This window comes from Balaenoptera musculus, chromosome 3 (genome assembly GCF_009873245.2).
Source record: "Balaenoptera musculus isolate JJ_BM4_2016_0621 chromosome 3, mBalMus1.pri.v3, whole genome shotgun sequence".
In the NCBI taxonomy this organism is placed as follows: Eukaryota; Metazoa; Chordata; class Mammalia; order Artiodactyla; family Balaenopteridae; genus Balaenoptera; species Balaenoptera musculus.
Genome location: NC_045787.1, coordinates 17,886,061 through 17,909,075, shown reverse-complemented (window position 1 = coordinate 17,909,075; position 23,015 = coordinate 17,886,061). Strand labels below are relative to the sequence as shown.

The window sequence follows — 23,015 nt, the reverse complement described above, 5'->3', positions numbered from 1 at the left end:
AAACAATAGCAAGTAGTGAGCATATTATGATTATAGTCCTTCACTCAATCACTACTGCAAATAAAATGCCGGCAGTGAGTGTTATTCACTGGCCCCATTAGGAGGTCTGACACTGAACACCACCCCGAGGATGATGTTCATCATGCTCGTATGCTTCTCCATCGTAATGGCGCCGTCTTTCCTGAATCGGATCAAAGTCCACTAGTTCTCCCTGGTCCATTTCATCAGTCTCTACCACTTCCTTCCTCTCAGGTTGGAGTTTTTCCAGCAAAGAGAGTTTATCCGGGGAGAGAAAGCCATTCTCAGGAAAGTTTACCTTAAATTCAATGATTAGGCGACCCTTTTCATATGGTCTACGATAAATTGGCATGCCTTCATTTAGCACACACTTGATATCTCCATGCTTGACAATCTGACCTGGATGAGAAGTGATGACTATGGTTCGGTTGTCAAGAGTAGATATTGGCTTTTGGAAGCCACACAATGCCTCAACCAGCTGTATGTCCATACACATGAAAAGGTCTTCTCCTCGTCGAGTAAAAACAGCATGGTCCATACAAATAACCCAATGAAAGTTTAGTATTAGTTGTTTTGTTTGTTTTTTTATACTGCAGGTTCTTATTAGGCATCAGTTTCATACACATCAGTGTATACATGTCAATCCCAATTGCCCAATCCAGCACACCACCATCCCCACCTCACCGCAGTTTTCCCCCCTTGGTGTCCATATGACCATTCTCTACATTTGTGTCTCAACTTCTGCCCTGCAAACTGGCTCATCTGTACCATTTTTCTAGGTTCCGCATACATGCATTAATATACGATATTTGTTTTTCTCTTTCTGACTTACTTCACTCTGTATGACAGTCTCTAGATCCATCCTGGGTGTACTCTGATGATTTTGCAAATATGTTCCTATAAAAGGGTTTCATCTTCAAGAAATTCATGGAAAAGACTCTGACAAGTACAGGTTTCTGGTAACTGACTGTACTGCTGAACTGAATGAATAAGCATTTTCAGAACTCTAATGAAAAACTGATGAACTCATAAAAGTGCTAACAAAAGATCAAGATGAAAAAAAAATTAATTACATGGGACTGAGTGAACTGATGAGGATGAGTATAATTTTTGTGACTTTCTGTCTGAATTTAAAAAAAAAAAAATCCCACAAGGACTCAGAGGCAAAGAATATACAAATCAATTTTCACTGCAAAGTAAAGGAGCTGTTACAGTGGAGGATTACTGGACTGAATGTCAATATTATGACATAGTATGAGTGTGTTTCATCTTTGGTAATTGCAATCATTGTTGCTTTTGTTGTGGTCATCCATGTACAATGCTTGGTGTCAGTCTATTTATGTCTTGTAAAAATAAAATACAGTGTGTGTGTGTGTGAAAAAAAAAAAAAAAAAAAGAATTTCATCTCTGGGTGTCAAAAAAAAAAAAAACAAAAAAAAACAGCATGGTCCTTCTGATCTAAAACGATGATAATATCTCCTGGCTCCAGTCCTGGTTCTTGGTCTCCTTCACCATGGAATGTTATCTTCTGGCCATCTTTCATGCCTTTGTCAATATGAACTTCTAGAATTTTCTTCTCTCGAACTATCTTCCTTCCATTGCAGCTTTTACATCTATCTTTAGGACTGATCCGCTCCCCATGGCCTGGCACTCCATGCAGACAGACTGAATTCGCTGAACCATTCCAGGTCCTATCTGATGAATTCTTATTTGCATTACAGTACCTCGGCAATTGGGACAGCACTCTACTGCTCCTTTCTTAACCACCTCGGCCTTCACATTTGTCACAAATCACATTCTTTTGCAGAGCTAGTTTTCTTGTTGCACCAGTATATAAATCTTCTAAGGTTACTGTGAGTTGATGCACAACATTTTTACCTCTCCTTTCTCTCTGCATCCTGCCTCCTCCTCCAAAAAACATATCAAAGATGTCCATGGGGGAGCCAAAACCGCCACCTGCTCCACCTTCTTTAATTGCCTGCTCTCCTCCTTTGTCATATAATTCCCTTTTCTTTGCATCAGAGAGCACTTAGTAAGCTTGAGAAATCTGTTTAAACTTCTCTCCTTCATTTGGATTCTTATCAGGGTGGTACTTCAAGGCCAGTTTCCTGTAAGCCTTTTTCAATTCTTCTTGGGTGGCATTGGGTTTGACCCCCAAAACATCATAATAAGTGGTTTCTTTCACCATTTCCTACAGCCGGTGAGGGGGCCGATGCCGGTGTGGGGGAGCGGGAAGGAGCGCGTTGCCGTGCGCAGCTCGGGCAGCCACCGCTCCTCAGCTTTTCCACCGAGCGTTCTTGAGTGTTTCTTATACTTAATGAATATGTAAGTAGAGAGGGCTGAAACATTCAGCATAACTACATGATTGTGTGTATGTAAAAGAACAACATTCTGATCATGTAGGAAACAAGGTTAATGCTGAACAAATTAGTGAAGTAATTCAAGCAAAGAAAATCCCCTCTAAGAATAGCTGAATGACATCCATGGTATATAAATAAATGGTATAAAATTAAGGAAACAGGAGCTTCTTTTCCTGAGAGATACAGTGTTAGTTCAGTTTCCAAATAGGTAATGTTACACTGCAATGTAAAGAATCTGCATATAAATAAGAGCATTGTGTTTCTCATTAGAGACTGGAAGGAATATGAATATTAATTATATATGAACTTATTGCTGTTTTCCTAATAGCAAATTATTTAATATTCTAATTGAGAAATCAAAAATTTCATTTAAATTTGACATCTTAAAATATGTTAATCCATGGTAAAAAAAATCTAATTTAATGCCATTTATTCCTCCCTACATCAAGCAAGGTCTAGCGGCATAATGTACCCCTATTTTATATATTTGGAAGCTAAGGTCTAACGAATTTGCCCCAGGTCTCAGAGCAAGTAAGTTTCAGAATCAGGTTTGGAAAGTAAGTGTACATGATTTATTTTACTAGTTCACGCAAATATTAAAATAGTAAGGGGGGCAAAGAAGTTTCAGGTTTTTATTTTTGGAACTTAATAAATGCAATTTGAGATGACAACCACTTGAATTATAGTTTGTACAATATGACTCATATCCCTTGAAATAGAATAAATTCAGTTGAGTATTAAAAATGTTTCCTCCTAAAATATTTTTTCCATATAAAAATGGAAAAAGTAAATCATGTGTGTAATAATTTGTACTCTAAAGCTATTGTGGATCTTCAATTTTCAAGGGTCTGACTGAGCATATGTTTAGTTATTCTCCCCCACAAAACACTGTTGAAGCATCAAAAAAAAAGAAAAAAGATTTCAAAATACAACAAATTAAAAAAAACCCTGAGAATCACAAGCAAGAAAAGCAGCTAAAATCATCGATGCATTCATTTGATGGATTTCATGAAGACAGAATTTAGGGAGAACCACACTGATGGACATGTAGGGGCAAAGGACATGACTCAGAGCATTTGCAAGAGAAGACTCTTCTATAGGCAACAGCTATTTTTCATTGTAGAAAAAATCCTGAAGCAGATAATTATGGATATCTAAACTAGGAAGAGGACAGAGGTAAAAGTGATTTTCTAAAAGTTTTTGGAAGACCTTTTGCACAGTATTGCTCCACACATCTATCCCTGCCTTCCACGGCACTCTATCTACCCAACGTGTGCAATAGAATATATTGCCTCAGGTGAACTGGGAAAATACTTTCTTAATAAATTGATTAACCTGCGTGGAAGAAAGGGGGGCTTCCAAATTGGAGATTATATTTTGATAGTATAAACTTTATTTAAAATGAGAGAGGACAGCATGCCTTTCCGACTCCACTTCGTTTAGATACTCCAAAGTAGAGCCACTAAAATGGCATGCGTCATCAACTTAAAAGCCTGGATGTCAGCCCTGTTCATCAGTGACAAAAGGCAATGGTGATAGATTAAAATGACCACAAATATATATTTCTTCCTTAATATAATTATGGAATTAGGGTTTATGAAACAGTTGAAAAAATTCAGCACTAAGAAATGATGATGAAGAGAGTAAAAACCAAATCTGATCCCTTAGGGAATAATGAATGCAAACAGGAAAAAAGTATCTTAAAAAGATTTGAATAAGTGAGATGAGAGACGATATCTAGCAATGAAATAAGCATAGGCTATCTTGGGACAAGGGAATCAGGGAAGAAATAACAGTTATTAGAAATTCATAGATATATAGAGATATCTAGCTATAGATATAGATATACTTAGATGTAAATATATAGATAAAGATATTAGGTAGGTAGATGATAGATAGATAGATAGATAGATAGATAGATAGATAGATAGATAGATAGATAGATAGATAGATGGACGTGGTTGCCAAAATTAAAAGTAAAATTAGGCAAGAACTTTTAAAGGAAAAAACAATCTTAAAAGCCAAAGACTAACCCAACCCCAAGAAGGACAAGTGAAAATAAAATTCTTCAAAGGGTTACATTTCTTTGAAAGTTCAGAATACATTCAAAAGTTGCACCCAGGCCTTAAAGTAGGAGAGGAGGTATTCTGGGGAATTCGGCTGGTGAAAATTATTTTAGTTGTTAATTTATTTTAAGACTTAAATATTCAGTCAATTTACTTTGTAAACTTTTATAATAGCCTGTTATCATTTCTTCAAAAGATATATACAAACAAAACTTGGAAACATTAATGAGTTTCTGATGCTTAGAGACATCTTCGGAAGAGGTGGTATTTTAACATATTCAGGAATTAAAGTCTCTTATTTTTGCATTTCTGAGTCTCTCTAAGTCACTAGTAAGCCAACCACTGTCTTGCAGTGATACCTCTTCAGTCACTTCTGAAAAGTTGCCAGGAAAATCGTATATAACTTTTAAAGGATAGACTTGAAAAATCAGTCTCTGCAATGTCAACTCACTCTAGGAATAAGAAGAAAAATGTGGCCACATGCCCGTATTACACAGCCATTTTGATAATTTTTTTTTTTTTTTATAAAGTTAAATTATGAGGTAGAGATCATCAGTATTCAGCCTTATTTTAGAGGCAGAGGACTGAAGCTTCAAGGTTTTTTTTGTTTTTTTTTTTTTTAATTAATTAATTTATTTATTTATTTTACTTATTTATGGCTGTGTTGGATCCTCGCCTCTGTGCGAGGGCTTTCTCCAGTTGCGGCAAGCGGGGGCCACTCCCCACCGCGGTGCGCGGGCCTCCCACCATCGCGGCCCCTCCCGCTGCGGAGCACAGGCTCCAGACGCGCAGGCCCAGCAACCGTGGCTCACGGACCCAGCCGCTCCGCGGCACGCGGGATCCTCCCAGACCAGGGCCCGAACCCGCGCCCCCTGCATTGGCAGGCAGACCCCCAACCACCGCGCCACCAGGGAAGCCCCATTTTGATAATTTTGAAAGAGCCGTGTATCAATTTAACGTTTTTATTTTTCAATTAACAAATAAAATACATGTAGTATCACCAATCTCTGACCTAATCTCATCATTGGATTCCAACTGCTCCTTGGGTGTATTTGCATATATGTAGGTTTTCTTTAATTTATTTCAATATTGTTTTGTAGTTTTTAGGGTATAAGTTTTATATTTCTTTTGTTAAAACTATTTCTAGGTGAAGTATTTTATTCCTTTTGATGATATTGTAAAGGGAATTGTTTTCTTAGTTTCATTTTCAGCTTGTTCATTGCTATTGTATAGAAATACAGTTAATATCTGTACCATGATATTGTATCCATCAACCTTGCTGAACTCATTTAACATTTTCTATATACAAATCATGTCATCTGTAGATATAGTTATAATTCTTCCTTTCCAATCTGGTAGCAATTTAGTTCATTTTCTTTCCTAGTTGCCCTGGCTAGAACCTCCGTGAGTAGCATTGATGAGAGTAAATATGCTTGACTTATTCCTGAATTTAGGGTGAGGGCATTTAGTTTTTTAATGTTAAGTATGATGTTAGCTGGGTTGTTATCAGGTTGAGGAAGTTCTCTTCTATACCTGTTTGTTGAGTGTTTTTATCATAAATGAGTGTTGAATTTTGTCAACTGCTCTAACCTATATCTACTGAGAAGATTGTGTCATAATCTCTTGATATATTGTAAGTAATTGCTTTTAGGATGTTAACCTGTCTTGAATTCCAAGTGGGATAAATCCCACTTGGTCACGATGGATAATTGTTTTTAAAAAGTAATTTGAAAGATTTAGTTAGCTAGTATTTTGTTGAGAAATTTTGTGTCTATATTCCCAAGAGATTTTGGTCTGTAGTTTTTTTTTTTGTTTATTTTTTCTTATGATGTGTTTCTCAAATTTTGCTATTGAGGTAATACTAGCCATATGGAATGAATTGAAAACTATTCTCGTTGTTTCTATTTTTCAGAAGGGTTTGTAAAGAATTGGTGTTAACTTTCTTTAAGTTTTTGTTAGAATTCACCAGTGAAGCTATCTGGGCGTGGGCTTAATTTGTGCAAAGTTTTTAAATTACTAAATAAAACATGTAATTTGTTATAGGTCTTTGTAGATTTTCTACTTCTTCTTCTGTTATTGTAGTTTGGTAGTTTTTGTTTTTCTTGAAACTTGTCTGTTTAATCGAAGTTATCCAATGTGTTAGCATACAGTTGTTCATAATACTTTCTTATATTTGTTTTATTCTTGCAAGTAGTAGTGTCTCCTCTTTCACTCCTGATTTTAGTAATTAGAGTCTTCTCTCATTTTATTTTTGCTCAATCTATTTAAATTATTTTTCAATTTTGTTTATCTTTGCAGAAAACCAACTTTTTTTTGTTGAGGTTCTCTGGTTTTTTCTAGTCTCAATTTTATAGATTTCCTCTCTAAACATGTTATTCCCTTCTTTATGCCTGCTTAGGTTTAGTTTGTTCATTTCTCTAGTGTCTTAACAGGAAGTTTAGATTATTGATTTGAGATGTTTCATCTCTTTTAATGTAATCTTTTATAGCTATGAATTTCCATTAAGCAGTAGTGTGACTCATAGGTATTGGTATACGTGTCTTCATTTTCATTTTTATCAAACTCTTTTTTTATTTTCCTTACTATATCTTTTTTGACCTGTTGATTTTTTTAGGGTAGTTTTGTTTAATTTCAACATATTTGTTAATTTCCCAAATTTCTTTCTATTACTGCTTTCTAATTTCATTCTAATGTGGTCAGAAAACATACTTTGTATTATTCCAATCTTCTTATATGTTGAAGTATGGTTTATGATCTATCCTGAAGAATATTTCATGTATAATTAAGAAGAATGTATATTCTCCTGCTATTGGGTGGAGTATTTTCTAGATATCTGTAGGTTTAGTCAGTTTTTAGTGTTACCCAAATCTTCTATGTCCTTGTTTATCTACCGTATAATTCTTTTACATGTTGTTGTGGAGTTTTGAATTCTCATTAGGTATATACATATTTGTAATTGATGTAGATTATTGATATATTGACTTTTTCATCACAAAAATCCTTTTTATCTCTAGCAACAGTTATTTTAAAGTCTAAATTGTCTGAAACTAGTATTGCCCTATAGCTTTCTTATGGTTGCTCTTTTCATGACCTGTGTTTTTCCATTCTTTTACTTTTAACCTATGTGTATCTTTGAATCTTGATTGTGTCTGCAGACAGCATATGTTTCTTTAATCCAGTCAACTCTAACTTTTAATTGTATTGCTTAATCCATTTACATTTAATGTTATTATTGATATACTTGGATTTACATCCGCTATTTTATTTTTTCTTTATGTCCCAGGTCCTTTTGTTCATCTGTTTCTCCTTAATGCTTTCTTTTTTTAATTGTCAAGATTTTCTGGTGTATCATTTAATTCTTCCCATGATTTTTCACTTCTATATTTTTGAGTCATTTACTTACTGCAGAGCTTACCATACATATCTTAACTGATCAGAATTTACTTCAGATTTATTCCCATGAGAATAGATACTTTACTTCTCTGTATTTTTATTCCATATTCACAATTTTTATGTTATTAGTGTTATGGAAATTGTATCTATATAGTTTGAAACTCAACAATACATTATTATAATTGTTACTTTGTATAATTGTATATCTTTTTTAAAAGCTGAGAAAAAGAAAGAAGATCAATGAATTATTTTACAGGATTTATTGTATTAACCTTCTTATTTACCACTTTTAGTTCTCTTCATTAGTTCCTGTGAATTTGAGTTACCATCTGGTGTTATTTCCTTACTCCAAAACAGCTTTGCTTTTACCTGTCTACTTTGTGCTCTTACTGTCAAATATAGTACCTCTCTATATATTATAGTCCCAATAGTGCATTTATATGTACATTGTTTTATGTAAATGCTTTTTAATCAGTTAGGACAAGAAAGAAGAAATAAGCATGTATACTATCTTTTATGATTATGTAATCACTTGTTTAATTGCTTTCTCTTATCAAATCTCTGTGCCTCTGCTCCAGAGATGGGTGTGGGTAGTGGCATCTTCTTCTGGGAATGACAACCCTACTTATGAGCAAGAAGCTGGGTGGGGCAGGCGGCTCTGGTGGTCTTTTCTTGGCTCTCTCAGAAAGTAAATGTCATTCTACAGTGAGTTGGAAAGAGGTCCTTCAGGGCCACAGTATTAGCAACCTGTTGGCTTCAGGGTAGAGCTTTCACCCTACAAATTGGGGCTGGATAAAAGAAGAGATCCCAGACCTCTCAGCTACTCTTGCCTAGAATAGAGCCTCTGGTAAGAAATGGTGGTGTCCTGCCCCTCCTTGGGGAGGTTCTGTAGCCCTGACTGAAAGCCAGGGGAAGAGGAAGACGGTGTCTTTGGCTTCACAAACACAAAAAGGAGCTTCCCTTTTACTAAAGTGGGGAGCCAGGGAGGGGGTGGAGCAGGTCTTGGCTTAAATGCCATAGACTGGCTGTTCTTACACAGATTTAGTAGACATTCTTGAATAATTTTTTTCACTTCATATATGCTTCTAGGAAATTTTCCAGAGATTATATTATATTTTAATATTTTTTCACCAGTTATGGTTGTTTTGCTGGGGTGAGGGTCTGCAGAATTCTTCAGATGACTGTTCTGGCAGTTTACATCATATTTCTATAATTAGATTGGCATACAAAGTCGTATACTTGTTTCATCATGTTTTTGTTTTTGCTGTTCAGAAATACTAAGACTATTATTGTTTTCTTTTAAAACATCTATTTATAAAGTGATAAATTATGTTCTTAAATGAAATATTTGTCCAGGAAAAAAATGTGGGAAATGGCTTTTGATACAGATTTTAAGTGGTATTATGGGTCTCAAATTTTTTTTTTTAATGTAAGAGAAAATAAATTTCTTAAGTTCAAACAAAATGTAGTAAATATATTTCATTTTAGTCAAAAATCAGTAGGTCCTAAAGAATGCTTTTTTTTCCCTTTTTTACACATTAAATCTGCAATGCTTTTTATGAAAGTGATTGTAAGATAAAATTACACATGAAAATTCTTTTAAACCAAACCAACATAACTGTATTATATTTTTTCTTTATTGACATTTGATCTCTCGTTTTAATCTTGATTTCTTCCTTAACATATATATATGTATGTGTGTGTGTGTGTGTGTGTATGTTTGAATCTTAATATGTATGTATATGGTGTAACGAATACCAATATATTGTTTTCCTTGTTGAAACAAACAAAAGCACAGTGGAATTGGTGAATGAATAGTGGAGCTTTACCGAAATCCACAACACTTACCTATGGCAGTTGAGTAATATGAAAACTTTTATAATTTTTCTTGTAGATGTGAGAAAATTCATTAGAACTAGGAAAAAGTAAAGCTATCACTTTATTAAAACCAAAAACTCAATGCTCTGATATAGAGTATAATATGAATTCATAACTTACTACTTTCATGTTATGTCCTCAAAATAACATGCATATTAGTATGTCAAATCCCTAAGTTTGTGGAAGTTCTTGGTTTTATATCACTTGAATTTTTTTTTAACATGTTAGCACATTTACGGCAAGAGAGTGCATTGTTTTTAAGTGAGTGATTACACTTTTAAACAACAGGTCTCCTTAAACCTGGACATTTTTGCATATTTGCCGTAATTTAAGAGATTACCATTCTCTAAAACCTCTGCAAGCTATAGGCACTATGTCTTTCACAGTAGCAAAATTTCTCTTACATGTCAGATATCCACTTTATCAACATGTGGGGGAAGAGTGGCAGCGGGAAATGTTGCTCCTCATCTCTACCAGTTCAGTTATTTCGATGGAATAGTATCAGAGTAGCCAGGTCAAGTCTGAGAAACAACCATTTTGTTCATGGCTGAACCAGACATTGTCAATGTAGCTGCAGTTTAAGTTAAGAAAATATTTTTTCCCTGAAATTTCCTAAGGCAGGTGTCTGTAACCACAGGATACAGTAATAAATCAAATTGTTAGACAAAGTAGACTATTACCATTGACCTTGTGTAATGTAATGACAGCTCTTCTAAAGAGTCGTGAGTGCCATAACCATGGGATCTGCTGGTAGACCTTGCACTAGGACCTTTCTGTTCTCCCCCTGTAGCTCTTTCCTACTCTGAACAGTTTCTAGATACTCAGGATTTTACCTTCTAAATTTTCACTGAGTCTTCTTGTGGTTTTGTTCAATGTTTTATGTCCTTGCCTACAATTTCCAGACTCTCCAGCAACTCTCCCTTTCTTCCCAGATTATCACAATTAGTGCCCATTATACCATTTACCCCAGTTCTAAAATCATCTAATTTTATCTAGAACCAACAAGTGCTTTCTAATAACTTTAAGCTGAATCTGGAAGGAGAAAATTAACATGAAAGAGAATAAGATACATTAAATTATATTGTTGCTTGGCATTTGTATAATGCTCAGTTGGTAAATGAATCCATGGATTTTGCATTATTTGCTTATTAACATTCATTAAAAACATATAATGGAATATGTCTGTATCATACTGAAAGTTCCAGGAGAGATTAGTTTTTTAAATAATTATGTTTTAACTATATAATACCATATTTTAAAATACCTATGTTTAAGGTATCAAAAGTTTATTGCTGATTTTTTTCATAGGTATTTTATTTTTAAACAGAGGTATAGCTGTTTTTACATAACTTAAGTTCATTCTCATTTATATTACATTTCTAATCTAAATATTTTATTTTTCTCCTTTTTTAGCTATGTCCTATTACCTATTTTTTCCTCACTCAGTAATTATTTATTACATTCGTTTGAAAATTAATTATACTAATATTTTAATCAGTTAAATTAGCAGGTAAAAACAGTTGCAGAACTGTTTCAAATATTTTTGAAATAAAACTAAGCGTGATCTTTTGATGTAAAGGTTTTTGTTTGATGTTTTTATTATCTATTTTCTAGCAAAAGATTAAGTAGATAGAGATCAGAGTGTAGAATTGGTTTGTCCAAGACATCATTAATTTCCTAATATATCTTAAAGTGAATATAGCGACATCATAAGATTAGAAGAAACGTGTCTAAACCTAGAATTAAACATGTAAGATAAAATATGCAATATTCACTGGTAAAAGAAGATATGTGATACCTGCTGCGTTATAAAAATCAGTGAAAAGCCACTGGGAAATAAAAGAAAACAGATTTAATAAAACCTTGGGATGATTTTAAAGTTTTATGAAATGCTTTTGTCTTTATGTCTCCTGGAAAGAAGCAAAAGTGTAGTCTTAACTATATCTTATTCCATAAAGATTGTATTACTAGAAGTCTCCCTAAATGATTATACTTTCTGAATTAAATTTCAAATAAAGTGTTGCTCCTACTGAATATGGGCTGTATTAACATTACCTAAAGTTCTATATTAAATGCACACAGCCCACATTCCCATACTAGCTGGAGCAACTCTACAGAGCTTTGAAAATTCTTCTTGTGAGGAAAAGGATAATATGAATATAGCAAGATTATGTTTCTATGGCAACTATGACTTCTCTATTTCTAGTCTTTCTTGCACTTAAACTTTCAGCCTTCAGGTTGTATTGCCATTTTTCCTGCTAATCTATCTGATACATATGTAAAAATGCTGACTAAAGTATAACAAGGAAAAATATTCAGTGTTGTGAAATATTATCCCTCAATGATAAGAAACTTTAGAGTAAAAAAATGCTGACTCTAACACACTAAATATTTACTTCCAATAATACCACAATAGATATGTGTATATAGGGAATGTTATTAAAGTATACTCTTTTGTTAAAAGACTGAGTCAGACGAAAGCAAAAGCAATAGCAAAATTAAATACAATAATCTCTCTTATAAATACATTTTACCAAATAACACAGGAAGGATTTTGTTGGATTCAACCAATGGATTATCTCATCTCATTTATTAACATACATGCACATCCATCTATATCTACATATTATATAAATGACCTAGATATCTTATTTGTGGAATATATATATATATAAAATGTTCCTATTTCTTTGTATAAAGTGTCGTATCTAACCTCTACAGCCATGCTTTGAAGTAAAACTATTCTAATTTTTTAGACAAGGAGTTCCAGGCTCAGCAAGTTTAAATAATTTATATAACTTAAGTGAAATGATTAAGGAATTGTTAGATAATAGAAAATTAGAATTTAAATCCACATGTATTTTGTAATTACCCCCAAATAATATTCGAACTAGAAACTTGGACTAGTACATCTGTTATTAATATTTTAGAGATTACCTGGTAACTTTGGTATAGGCATTTCTTTAGATTGATATTCAGTCTCTAAAAGAACAAAAATGTACACTGAAGCCTCAGTCCAAATATTGTTGGTGAGATTGTATCCTTTGAATTAAGAGTGCTTCTTATCTATAAACTCTGACTCTGAGTTTCTGTATGATTTTGGGTAAGTTACTGTATTAGGTTTCTCCAGAGAAACAGAGCCAAGAGGATGTATATACATAAAGAAAGACATTTATCTTAAAAAACTGGCTCACACAATTGTGGATGCTTGGTGAGTCTAGAATCTGATGGAGGCAGGCAAGATGGAGGCTCAAGAAAAAGTAGCAGTTAGAATCCACAGGCAGTCTGCTGTGGAATCAGGAAGAAACAATATTGCAGATGAAGTCTACAGGTCGTCTGCCAGAGAATTCTCTCTTGTTTTCCGGTATGTCAGCCTTTTTGTTCAATTCAGACATTCAACTGATTGGATGAGCGAACTCATAATATGGAGGAAAATCCCTTTTACTCAAAATCCACCAACTTAAATATATGCCTCATCCAAAAACACCATCACAGAAACTTTCAGAAACATGTTTAACCAAATATCTGGGCATCAGTGTCCAGACAATCAGACACATAAAATTAACCATGACAGTTACTGAACTTGTTTGTATCTCACTTTCCTTATCTTTTAATACTAAGATAACATTATTTTTTAATTGAGGTGAAATTCATATAAAGGAAATTAACATTTTAGGTGAAAGATTCAGCTGTTTAGGACATTCACAATATTGTACAACTACCACCTCTGTCGAGTTTCAAAACATTTTCATCACCCCGCAATAATATGTGTACCCATTAAGTAGTTGATCAGTACCCATGACAACCACCAATTTTCTTTCTGTCACTATGGATTTATCTATTCTGAATATTTCATGTAATGGAATTATGCAATATGTGACATTTTGTGTCTGGCTTTTTGTATTTAACAATGTTTTTGAGGTTCATTCACATTGTAGCACTATAACATGTATCAGTATTTCATTCCTTTTTACAGCTAAATAATATTACATTGCATATGCATATCACAGTTTGTTCATTTTTTTCATTTGCTGATGGACATTTGGTTAGTTTCTATCTATTGGTTATTGTGAATAGCGCTACTATGAACATCCATGTACAAGGGTTTTATTTTGGTACTTGTTTACAATTTTCTTGGGTATATACCTATGAATGGAATTGCTGAGCTATATGATAATTCCATGATTTACTTATTGAGCAATTGCCAAACTGTTTTCCATCATGTCTGCACCATTTTACATTCCTACAAACAGTGCACAAGTGTTCCATTTTCTCCACATTCTCCCCAATGCTTGTTATTTTCCATTTGTCTGAGGTAGACAGATTAATGCTCTGTCACCAAAGATGTCCATCTCCTAGTCCCTGAAGCCTGTACAGGTCACCTTACATGGCAAGAGAGACTTTTCAAACACAAGCTAAGGAAATTAAGATGGGAAAATTATCCTGGATAACTGGGTGGGCCCATTGTAATCATAAGTGTCCTTTCAAAAGTCAGAGAAGGAAATAAGAGGACAGAAGCAGAGTGTCAGAGTCAGAAAGCTAATTAAAAGTGCTAAATTTCTGGCTTTAAGGATGGGAGAAGGGACCATAAGCCAAGGAATGCAGGCTACTTCTAGAAATAATTGAACATAAAAGGCAATCAATAAGATTTTCACTTAGAGCATACAGAGAGAACACAGCCCTGACAATGTCTTGATTTTAGCTAACTAAGGCCCATTTCAGACTTCTGACTTGGAGAATTATAATAAATCTGTGTTGTTTTAAGCCACTAAGTTTGTGGTAATTGTTACACAAGCAACAAGATACTAATACATGTAATATATTATATTTAAACTGCAAAAAGCCAAAGATAACCAGATAATTTTGAAAGGAGCCGGAGTGAAAAATTTACCCTAACTGTAGAGGAAAAAGGGTAAGAATTACAGTGGATTTCTCACCAAAAATCATGAAAGCAAGAAGAGAATGAAATGAAATATCTAACATTTTCAAAGGAAAACCAGAAAAAAATGCCACTAATCTAGAATTCTATATACAATGAAACTATTCTCAAAAATGAAGGGTAAACACTTTCTCAAACAAAAACATTGCCAGCAGATCTGCCCTGCAATAAATATTATAAGGTGCTTTTCCAGGTGAAAGAAAACGATACAGTTCAGAAACACTGATCTATATAAAAAAGTGTCAGTAAAGGAATACAGTAAATTAAAATAAAATATTTTATTTTATTCTTAATTGTTCTAAAATATAACTGTTAAAGTAATAATAGTAACAGTGTTTGGGGTGATTATAGTATATGAACAATAAAATCAGTGACAAAAATACCATAAAGTACAAAAGAGAGAAGTGGACAACACTCCATTACAAAGGATCCACACTACATATCAGCAGTATATTATATTTTAAGTGGAATTAAAATAGTTAAAAATTATAATGTAAACTTGATAGTTTAAATAAAATGATTCAATTACTTGAAAGACACAAATTATCCAAACTTACACAAGGAAAAATAGATAACATGAATAGCTCTATATCTGTTAAATAAATTAAACATATAATTAAAAACCTTACAAATAGAGAAAGTACCTGAGACAGAGGGTTTCAGTGATGAATTCTATGAAACACTTAAAGAATAAATAATATAAATCTTCAACAATCTTTTAAACTTGTTCTATGAGATAAGGGTTATCCTAATACCAAATCAGATAAAAACACTACAAAAAGAAAATTACAGTCCAATATCTCATGAGCATAGGTACAAAATCCTCAACAAAATTTTTGCACATTGAATCCAACAATGCATTAAAAGGCTTACCCGCCCTGAACGAATGTCGTTAAAGCTAGGAAAAGATTTAATCAAGGAAATTCAGCATAACAGCATGAAAAATTTCAAAAGTATATGATCATATCCATTGGTGACAAAAATATTTGACAAAATCTATCACTGACTCATGATAAGTACTCTCAGCAAACCCAGAATAGAGGAGATTTCTTCAACTTGCTATCGTCCATGTACAAAAGAACCCTACAGCTAGCATCACATTTAATGGTCGGAGGATGGAAGTGATCTCCTAAGACTGGGCATAAAGCAAGTATATTCTCTCTCACTACACTTATTCAACATAGTACTGGAAATATGAACTAGTGCAGAATGGCAAGGGAAAAATAAAATAGACAAATTTGAAAGGAAGAAATAAAGCAGTCTTCATCCACAGATGACATAATTGTTGTACCTTTGTTATGATTGCCCAACTTTTTCATTTATCTATGAACTTTCTCTTTTTCATATCTTCTCATATTCATTTATTTAATTAAGAGTCATCACTGGATATAACCAATAGAAATATAATTTGTGAAACTTGAAGAATATAGGGTAGCTACTTCTCTTTGCAAAGTCTTTATTGATGTGATTGACTAGATTATCCCAGAAACTCCTGCTGATAAATGTGTGAATTTTTCTGGTCAAGTGATTTCTTTTTTTTAATGATTTTTGCCAATGGTTCGTCATTTTTAATTTTTTAAAATTTTATTTATTTATTTATTTATGGCTGTGTTGGGTCTTCGTTACTGTGCGGGGGCTTTCTCTAGTTGTGGCGAGCGGGGGCCACTCTTCATTGCGGTGCGCGGGCCTCTCACTGTCGCGGCCTCTCCCGTTGCGAAGCACAGGCTCCAGACGCGCAGGCTCAGTAATTGTGGCTCACGGGCCTAGTTGCTTCGCGGCATGTGGGATCTTCCCAGACCAGGGCTCGAACCCGTGTCCCCTGCATTGGCAGACAGATTCTCAACCACTGTGCCACCAGGGAAGCCCAAGTGATTTCTTATGAAGTAGTAGTTTTCTTCACCTTACTCCAAGTCCAGTGTGTGGGTACGATAGGGAGCAAATTTCAACTCAGTACTGGGAGGAACATGCCTTTTCATGGTGGTGGCAGAAAGTGATTCCTGCATCCTAAAGAAATGAGTTAACAGTATTTGGGGCAGAAGTTGGATGTAAGTTATTCCAAAGAGTTTGAAAAACAAGACTTTGATCCAGCCAAATGTTGAGTCAAACTGCCACCCTTCTTCAAACTGAAGACTAGAGCCAGGCTTTTATTGCACTTAATCACATAATGTGTGAAAAGCTGTGTACACAGCAATTGGTGTATGTTTAATTTTTTTTTTCTCTAGATTAGGATTTCTCAGCTGTTTTTGCAAATGTGTCCTTATAGGTTAGGTATAATTTTTTTTTTCCACTTTTTTCTTACCATGTTGCTCTAAAAATGTTGGATATTCAGGGATCAATAAATAACACCACTATACCCAAATACTGAACAATTAAAAGTAACACAGAAGACCCAGGTGACAGTCAATAATAGTGAATACTTACTGGAGGCCAGGTACTTTCTAAGCATTTGATGCTTGTTAACTCATTTACCCAAAATGAGAAATTTTACCCAAAAAATTGATGAAGGAGGTTGTGTCATTTTCATTGAAATTTGAGGAAACTGAGAAAGTGGGGATTAAGGAACTTGTCTAAAATTCCACAGCTAATCAATCAGGAGCTAGGAATCACACCCAGGTAGTATGTCTCCACAGTTTTAACCTTTTATTTGTTAAATCCTTGGCTAATGGGAGCCTATGGGGAGGTGTTGTCAAATGGAGATTCCAACACTCTCCCAATCTTCAAGCCTGGCCAAAGCCCTTTATTTCATCATAGGAGAGCAACTTGAATACACCTTTTCTGCAGGCTGGCCAACTCCAAAACAAACACAAAAGAGGCTGAAATAAGTGTTCCTTTGTTGTTTCTATCAATTTCACTAATCAAATAAAGTCACCTCTGTTCAGGAAGGAACCAGTGAAGCCAGGTGTGTTTGTGAAAGGCAATTTTCTCCACAAGGAAATATGAGAAGTTTGGAATGAATGCCCCCTTAATTAATAACAAGGATACCTTATAACTTATTACTTTGAATTGTACATTTTTTATAGACTTGGGCTTATGAGGGAAGAAGACAGGCTGATTTTACATGAAAAAGATGTGTAGTTCATCAACTTAAAGTTTTATATTGGCAAAAATATGACATCATGGGTGCATATAAATGAACTAACACAGTGTTCACAGAAGTTAAAAGAGGAAAAAGTGGTGGGAGAAATGAATCACAAAATGACACACTGGATGAATATGCTGAACTAAAAAAAATGATTCACAAAGAAAATGGCAATTTAATTTCAATAAAAGATCACAGTTCATATACATGTATATTTTTGAATTGTACTGGTTTTGTACATATTTCTTTTAAAAATATGCTTAGGATTATAAATGTATAAAAGCTAAAAATGAAGAAGTTCATACCACATTTTATTTCTGAAAATACAACATTGTCATAAGACTAAGTAAATGGTGATGACAAATGATTTTTCTTCTTAGTCAGGAGAACTATGGGAATAAATCAGATATGAGTGAGGTAATTTTAACCTTAATTTGAAATTTATTTAAGGCCAACTGGTATTTAAAATTGTGCTATCTAATATTGGTTCTCAAGAGGGATAACATCAGTTATTTCTCAATGATTCTCATTTTGCCATAATAAAACTGATACACAAATTAAGATATTTTTTCATGATTGCTGAAGTATAACAAAATTACTTTATTAAGTATTATAAGTATATAAAAGTATAAGTATTAAGTATTATTAAGTACTATAAAATTATTTCATAATATACAAGAAACAAATTATTTCAGATGATTTTTTTAAATTTGCTTGAGTTCATTTTATAAAAATGAAACAAGTTTTGTTATTTTTATCAATGTTGAAAACTATTTAGAAACTACTGGTTCCCTGGAGATGCTGTACTAAAGTACCACAAACTAGCTGACATAGAACAACAGGAATTTATTGTCCCACAGTTCTGTAGACTAGAAGTCTGTGATTAAGGTGTCAGCTGACTTGCTTCCTTCTGAGGGCTGTGAGGGAGAATGTGTTCTATGACTCTCTACTTACTTCTGGTGGTTTGCTGGCAATCTTTGGCATTCCTTGGCTTGTAGAGCATGACCCTGATCTCTGTATTCATCTTCATTTAGAGTTCTCACAGTGTGAGTGTCTGTAATTAAATTTCCCCTTCAAATTGGGTTAGGAACCCACTCTATTCTAATATGACCTCATCTTAAGCAATTATTGATACATCCTCAACAACCCTATTTTCAAATAAGTTCATATTCTGGGCCACTGTGGTTAGGACTTCATTATGGGCTGAATTGTATCCCTCCCAAAATTCACATGTTAAATTTGTAATACTCAGTACCGCAGAATTTGACTGTATTAGGAGATAGGGAATACAAAGCCATAAATAAGTTGACATGAGGTTATTAGGGTAAGCCTTAATCCAATACAATTTGTGTCCTTATAAGAAAAGGAGATTGGAAGACAGATATATACAGAGGGAAGACTATGTGAATACACAGGGAGAAGATAGCCCTCTACCAGCCAAGAAGAATTGGCTCAGATGAAACCAACCCTAGCAAATACCTTGATTTCTTACTTCCGGCCTCCAGAATTGTGAGAAAATATATTTCTGTTCTTTAAGCCACCCAGTCTGTAGTACTTTTTATGGCAGCCCTAGTGAACTAATACAGACTTCAACATATGAATTTTTGGAAGATACAATTCCAAAAAGAATTTTTTTTTGGAAAGCCATAAAAGAAGTTTAGCTTCTCTCAGTTTTTCTTTTTTTTCTTTCAAAATTGTTACTATATTTAGTCAGTTGTTTTGACTTGTCTTTAATTATGGTTAATACTAATTTCATGTTTAAATTAATTCACCTGTGGCATTCTAATTACGAGGAGTATTTTTTAGCAATATTATAGTTGTGTGTGAAAACAGAAAGATATTTAATTTAGAGAACAATTATTTTATTGCAAATTGATCCAGAAGGCAAAAATAGAATTAATTATTTGAATTTAAAAGTACATTTAATTTTTTTTTATTTTTTATAATTTATTTGCTTATTTATGGCTGTGTTGGGTCTTCGTTTCTGTGCGAGGGCTTTCTCTAGTTGTGGTGAGCGGGGGCCACTCTTCATCGCGGTGCTCGGGCCTCTCACTATCACGGCCTCTCTTGTTGCGGAGCACAGGCTCCAGACGCGCAGGCTCAGTAATTGCGGCTCACGGGCCTAGTTGCTCCGTGGCATGTGGGATCCTCCCAGACCAGGGCTTGAACCCGTGTCCCCTGCATTGGCAGGCAGAGTCTCAACCACTGCGCCACCAGGGAAGCCCTAAAAGTACATTTAAATTCAATATAAAGAAAGACCTTTCAAGAATAAACAGTCATAAAAATATTGCCTATCACTTCCAGAAATAAACTTGGAATGTTCAGGGATATTGAATACTTATTTAATAATTATTTAATACTTAATAACAAAGGATTTTGAAGAATGCAATTGAGACTTTTGTCAAAATAAATGTAAAAAATCTGTGTTTTAATTTTATATTTGATTTTCCAATGGGACATTGAATTGTATATTTGACTTCCCATAGGAAATGAAAAGGAGGTATTTAACTTACATCAACTTTTACAAAAATTCTAATATTTTAATAACTATAATATACTTACTAATTTTATAATCTGTGACATTCATGTTTATTTTTTAATTTTATTCCCATATTTTAAATTAACTCATCTTTCAAATGCCACCTACATCTAGCATGCGATAGATCATAGAGCACTGGTTCTCAAAATTAGTTTCATAATAGTATCACTTACAGCGTTTATAATAGATTAACGACTGGGTCTTATCTCCAAGGACTCTGATTAATTAATCTGGTGAGTCCAGGTGTAGGATTTTTCAAAACTATCTCCTAAGCATATTAAAGTGTGGGAAAATTTAAGATCCAGTCTTAAAGGATGCTTTTGATGAAAATGAGGCAGTGGAGAAAGAAAACTAAACACATCTAGGTGAAGAAGGTAGTACAGAACACAGTTCAGGAGAAAACAGCTTCCCAATTCTTGGTAACAACATGTTTCTTATATTTTAATTGTGTAATGGCTAGTAAAACCGATAAATTTGCCTACAGATATAAGACCAAAAATTTTAATGGCTGCTCTTTCTTGTGTGTGTTTCAATTTTGTCTGTGTCTATATTACTGTATTTTTCCTATAGGAAATTATTTTTATGTGCAAAAGGAAGCATTTATTTCAATTTTAATGGAAAACTTGTAAATAACCAAAATAATACAAGTCATCATTCTTATATTTGATATTTTCCTGTGTTAGTTTCCACTCATCTAAACACCAATTACTTAAACTTTAGAATTCCCAACTTTAAGATGAACAGTGTCTTTTGAACAGCTACATCTGTTCAGATCTCACAGATGGCCTTTTGTGCTTTTTTCTGAGTTCTTTATAATTATGTGTGACACTGTTCTTCTTTGAGAGTTGGTGTGAATGTACTAAAACATTATATTTCAACTTGAATTCAAACATGTTCAACAAGGTTTGCAGTAAAAGCTGTAATCATATCCTCTGTATGTGTAGCTCTAGGGCTAAGGTTAGTTTTTCTTACATTGTCTTCTACTTACTACTAAAATGTTTTTCTAAAAGTATTGTCATAGATTGGCAAAAACAAATAGAGCTCACCAAAAACTGATCCCAGGGCAAGACAATTTGTCTCATTTATGATAATAAGTTTCTAAATATCTACGCCAGAGTTTTATGACTAAACAAGGATAGAAATTTTTTTTGTTGTTTCTCTTATATTTGTTTGCTTTTTATTTACATATCTGGTTGTAACATGATTAATATAGGCAATATACAATGAGGTACACTATTTCTAAAAATATATTTTCCTTTGGTATTGAAACAGATGAATAGGCTTCTTTCCAATTTATTTTTTTAATATAAATACATTCTTCTAAAGTTTGAGTAACAGTAAAAACTAACATTCTGAAAACTAATGCTTACTATATAAGTTTTAATGCTTAGGTGACTTTATATATATCTTCATTCAGTTCTCACAATAATTCAATATTTTAGGTAATGTGATTACAAATTAATAGATAAGGGCACTGAGGCACAGAGAAATGAAGAACTTTGCAGAAGGTTATGGAGCGGTAAGTAAAAACCTGGGATTTGAAATCAGCGTATTATACAAGCTGAATTTCTGACCACCTATGCTGGTCAAATGAAGAAAATTGCAAGAAAAACTCTTAAAGCACTGAATGAAAATTTGACCAGGAGAATCTCTGCTTTCAGTAACAGCAGAGTAAGTATTCAGACCAATGCTTCAGCTGAAGACAAGCAGTAAAATTTGAGACATATTTTTTAAAATTTCCTGAAGGCAATGGTGAGTGTGGTAAAATTACAGCCCCAAGACAATCACATGTGCTAATGCCTGGGATAGTGAATAACATGAGATATGGTACCTGTGCATTTGTTAAGGCCAAAGGGACTTTGAAATGTAATTAATGTCACTTAATGGTTGACTTTAATATAGGGGAGATTATCCTGAATTATCTAGGTAGAACAGTGTAATCACATGAGCCCTTAAAAGCAGAAGTAGAAGACACGGAAATTTCAGAGAGAAGGAAATGACTCCTTATCAACAAGTAATTTCGGAAAGAATTCTGAGACTCAGATGAGAACCACAGCCCTACTGACACCTTGATTTGGGGTTTATGAGACCATGGGAAGAAATCCTGCCCTGTTCTGCTGCAACTTGTGACCCACAGAAACTGTGAGGAAAATAAATCTGCGTTTTTAAGATGCTAAGTGTATGATACATTGTTGTGACAGGAATATAAGATTAATACAGAGAGCTAACATGGTGATGAGGAACTGCTGGTCTAAAATTTAGAGAACACAGCACTTGGGAATGCTATAACTTTGGGGGTATTTACTAATTCAGAAGAAGAGACTGGGAGACCAAACAATGCAATGTCCCCTTATATCCTAAGGAAAGCAAAAGTAGAGCCTGGATCCCACCACATTTCAGACTGTGGTAAAAATCTAAATTTTGTATAGAGACCCTGAAGGACTATACCTTAGATTTAAGACTGGAATCAGTAAAACAGTCATCATGTGAACCTTATCATGGCTTCAATCAATTTGTGAGTGCCAGTGGATCTCATTCCCTGGAACTGGATTAAGCCAGTGAATCTCAACTGGTGGTGATTTTTCCTTCAAGGAACATTTGGCAGTGACTGGAGATATTTATGGTTGTCACAACTAGGGAAAAGGGGGTGCTATTGGTTTCTAATGAGCAGAGACCAGGAAGGTTACTCAGTCCCCTACAATACATAGAATAGTCTCCCACAACAAATATTTATCTGTCCCCA

At 34.0% G+C, this 23,015-nt stretch overlaps 1 pseudogene; it reads right to left on the bottom strand.

Annotated features, from left to right (window-relative positions):
- Window positions 1-82: 82 nt before the first annotated feature.
- LOC118893134 lies at window positions 83-2,306 on the bottom strand (annotated as a pseudogene).
- Between the last annotated feature and the right edge of the window lie 20,709 nt (window positions 2,307-23,015).